Below are 4,452 nucleotides of genomic sequence, written 5' to 3'. Positions count from 1 at the left end.
TCTTCTTGAAACTTCAAGGTTTTGTTGGCATCTCCTTGCATCTTCAAAGTCTTAATGAGAGCTCCTTGCAATGTCAAAGTCTTGGCGGCATTTTTCTTGAAACTTCAAGGTTTTGTTGGCATCTCCTTGCATCTTCAAAGTCTTAATGAGAGCTCTTTGCAATGTCAAAGTCTTGGCGGCATTCTTCTTGAAACTTCAAGGTTTCGTTGGCATCTTCGAAATCTTAATGAGAAGTCCTTGCATCTTCAAAGTCTTGATAGAAACTCCTTGCATTTTCAACATCTTGTTGGCATCTCTGAAATCTTGATGTCTGGCTACAGTGCTATACGCTCTTGATGTCTGAGCGATGTTGCCTCTGAAAATTGCTTTATGACAAAGATGAATGTTGGCACAGTTTCGGTGCGAATCAAGTGTTGACATAGCTTCATGAATGTTGGCATAACTTCTATGCAAATGAAGTTTCGACGTGGCTTCATGAATGTTGTCACAGCTTCGGTGCATGAAGTGTTGACGTAGCTTCAATGGCAAAGATGCAATGTTGGCATGACCTCGATATAAATGAAGTGTTGACATGGTTTCATGGCAAAGATGAATATTGTCACGGTTTCGACATGGATGAAGTGTAGATGTGGCCTTAATGCAAATAAAATGTCGAGGCAGCTTTATGACAAAGATGAATGTTGGCACGAATGAAGTGTTGACGTTGTTTCATGACAAAGTTGAATGTTGGCATGGCTTCAATACAAGGACAGATGCTGGCACGGCTTCGTGGTAAAAACTCTTGATGCGGCTACGTTGCAAAGACTCTTGAAATGGCTGCGTTGAAAAGACAAGTGTTGGTGCAGCTTAATTGCCAAGGAAAGCATGTTGCATAACAAAAACAAGCAACAACAAAGAGATTATTAGAAGAAAATCTCATGGCACGTCTAAAAAAAAAAAATCAAAGAGAGAGCTTCATTTCTAATATCTAGCCTGTGAAAAAAAAAAAAAAAAAATCAGTACAAATAAAGCAGGTCATAAAGAAAAATATATATATATGTGAATATATAAATAAAATAAAATAAAAAAGAGAAAAAAGAAAAAAGAAAAAAAGAAAGGCATAATTTCTCTACACTTAAAGAGTATTATGCTACCCACCAAAGATCCGCTTGTACAAGTTAGTGCATGCCTTGAGTGGCTTTATATAGGGATCCTCAAAAGCTAGCAGACAAAAGGAAAAACACTTGTAAAAAGTTAAAAGTACCATATTTTCAAAGGGTGACGTACCCATTTGAAAAATCAGAAATGTAAAAGCTCATAAATGTATCATGCTGTTAGAAAGAAAAAAAAAATTACACTAGACCTCAGAAACAACCTATTGGCCTGCAAAGAGGAAAAGCTATGGCACTAGACCGTGAATAAGGTTCTAGGCCGGCAAAGGGAAGTTTCTTGTTTTACTGTGTCACCAACCTCTTGAGAACAGCAGAGACACTCAGTGGTTACCTTGGAACCACTCTTGCCTGGATTGTCAAATGTTGTCAGAATGGCCACCACTAAAGTAGACCAAGGTGGCAACACGTCCAACAATGGCTGCAATCTCCTATTCCAGATTTCTACAATTTCTGACAAGATTTCACAAAAAATCAACCCACATAAATCTTCTAAGGACTTTGATGTACAAAACCCAGAAAGATCTTCAGCAACGGAGCCACCACGCACCACCACAAACTCCTAAACGTCCTGCGGGTTTCTCATTCAAATCTACACAAGTCTGAGAAAATTTTCACAAAACGGGTGCCACCACTAGATCCATCGGCCCACGATCTACAAAGCCCAAAAATTTCAAGCCCAAAAACGGCTGCACACGCCTCCACGCGCCGCCTCGGACTCGCGACGACCCACGGCCTAGTCTTTCAAATCTGTGCAAATCTGCCCGTGATTTTAGAAAATTGACTGTACCATGGTCTTCTACGGCCTTGGATCAACAAGACCCAAAAACTTCAGGCCCAAAACCCTAGGCATGCACCTCCACGCGCCGCCAAAAGGATTGGCGATGCTGCCTTCAGTTTCACGCGCCGGCATTTGCTCACACGCTGACACGCGCCATGACGTCATGGATGACGTCATCGTTCACTATCTGGTTGACCCGTTTGTCCAGATCCGACCCGGACTGATTGCAAATCTAACCCAGTCCGAACTGCCTTAAAATTTTTTTTTTTTTTTTAAAAAAGAAATAAAAGAAAAGAAAAGAGAGAGGAAATGCTTTGACCAAGTGGACCTTTGACTTTGACCAAAAAGTCAAAATTTTCAAAACAGACCTGTCCCACTCAATTTTTCGAGTACATTCTGATTTTGGAACCCATTTCTTCATTCGAAGCTCAGAAATTGTGCAAACATCCAATTTCCAAAAAGTTGACTTTTGTGCAAATATTAACCAAATGTCAAAATTTTTAAAATGGACCTATCTTGCTCAATTTTTCGCATACATTCCGATTTTGGAATCTGTTCCGTCATTTAAGACTCGGAAATTGCACAAATGACTCGATTCCAAGGTAGTTGACTTTTGTGTTGGAGTCAACCTAAAGTCAAGATTTTCAAGCCAGACTTGTCTTGCTCATTTTTTTGTGACTTGGAAACCAACAATCTGACCGACTTCTCTGAAGTACTAGCAGTGTCCAAAACTTAAGCTTCCAAGATCAAAATTTGAGATTCATCCACTTAGTCTAGATTCCCTTAAGGTTATTCTCAAGACTTCATCAAGGCTTCCTTTTCAAAATACAAATAAACTATCACAAGTGTGTCTTGAACTTGAAATTACACTGGGTCATTAGTTCAACCTACCATTCCCATTCGGTGCCTACCAGTCTTCAACCTACCATTCCCGTTCGGTGCCTACCGTTCCCATCTACGGTTCTCACAAAAAATTCTCAACTACCTATCTACCATCCTTCGTCTCTCTACTATAAATAGGAGGGTCGGGTTCATCAAAAACTCATCAAAAAAAAAAAAAAAAAAAACACTGAATCATGAAATGAAGATTTACTTCCTTCAAATTTTCAAGTCCTCCTTTTGACAGCCATGGCCTCATCATTCTCAACACCTAGCAACCGATATTGCTTCATAATCGGTTTGAGATCAACCCTCTCATGGTTCGGTCGAAACCCTCTTTACAACATTATTGTAGTTTTGAGATCCAAACAAACTTTGTTTCTCCACTTAACGACTACATTTGTCCATAAAATTTCTCATAACATAGCCTGTATCATTGTTCCTTGTAGTCTTAGATCTACCTAATCAGGAGATCTAAGGCCAATTGAATCTCTCGTACCCTAGCTCAAGGAGCTTCCTAACTGTTTTGGGAACTCCATAGTCCTTCTCAAGTTGTTTGGTCTTACAGCAAAGGTAGAGGTTCGGAACAAACAGCAACTTAGCTGGTTTCAAAGACCAGAATCATAAGTTAGCTCCATCTTTCATTTTTCTGTGCTTTTCCAACAAGTAGCAGTAGGTGAAGATGGTAAAAAGTGTTGGGGTATCCTACAAATTGTCTTCCATCCAACACTTGAAACAACCTCCAAGGCACCAGCTCATCAGAATTCAGCCTTTAGTGCCGGTAAATGGTCACCAAAGCTTTATTCCATGTCCTCACCACTATGGGACCCAAAGGTCATCGTTGTTGGTACCTCAAAACTCACTTTTTGGAATTACTCCAACTTAAAATCAGCTTGAATAATTTTAGAAGGTACTCTTCTGAAATTACTTCAACTTAACGTCCGTCGGCATGGTTCCATCACACAGGCACGTTCTATAACTTGCTGTCGGACCTCATTCAGCATGCAGTCAGTCCCATATCCAAAGGTGTACTTCCCATAAACATCTACACTAGAAGTTCCCCAACACACAGGGCCAGCACCATGGTGGCGTATGTTTCACCCATTTGCTTTGCTTCATCCTCGTCTTCTTCATTGCCACCACCAGCATACCCAGAATCTATAAGCTTCTGAAATTACCTCAACTTAACTTGAGTGATACAATTACACATGCGCATTCAACCACTTTCCCACATGTCCTCGCCGTAATCCAAAGCATGATCTTCTGAAATAACTTCACCAGAAGTTCTTAAGAACACGAGGTTATCCCCATGAGTTTGCATGCTGTACCCAGCCACCATTCTCTCATCTTCCCCATCTTCTACACCCTGTGATCGTCGCCAATGATCCAAAATACTCTCCTGAAATTACCTCAACTTAACCTCTGTTGAAATGAGTCAATCTTGCAAGTACATCCAACTTCTTGCAAATAACTTTCCCCCTCACCAACCCACTTCAAATACCATAGAACCCTCTTTTGAAATTACTTCAACTTAACCTCTGTTGAGAAGGCTCCATCACGTGAGTACATTCAAATACTCGCAGACCCCTTTTTGGTCTCATCAAAGTTTTCATATGGGTGGGTCTACTCTTCGGAAATTATCTC

This window comes from Quercus robur, chromosome 3 (genome assembly GCF_932294415.1).
Source record: "Quercus robur chromosome 3, dhQueRobu3.1, whole genome shotgun sequence".
Lineage (NCBI taxonomy): Eukaryota > Viridiplantae > Streptophyta > Magnoliopsida > Fagales > Fagaceae > Quercus > Quercus robur.
The sequence above is the reverse complement of the archived record's forward strand: the minus strand, read 5'-3'. Positions refer to the sequence as shown.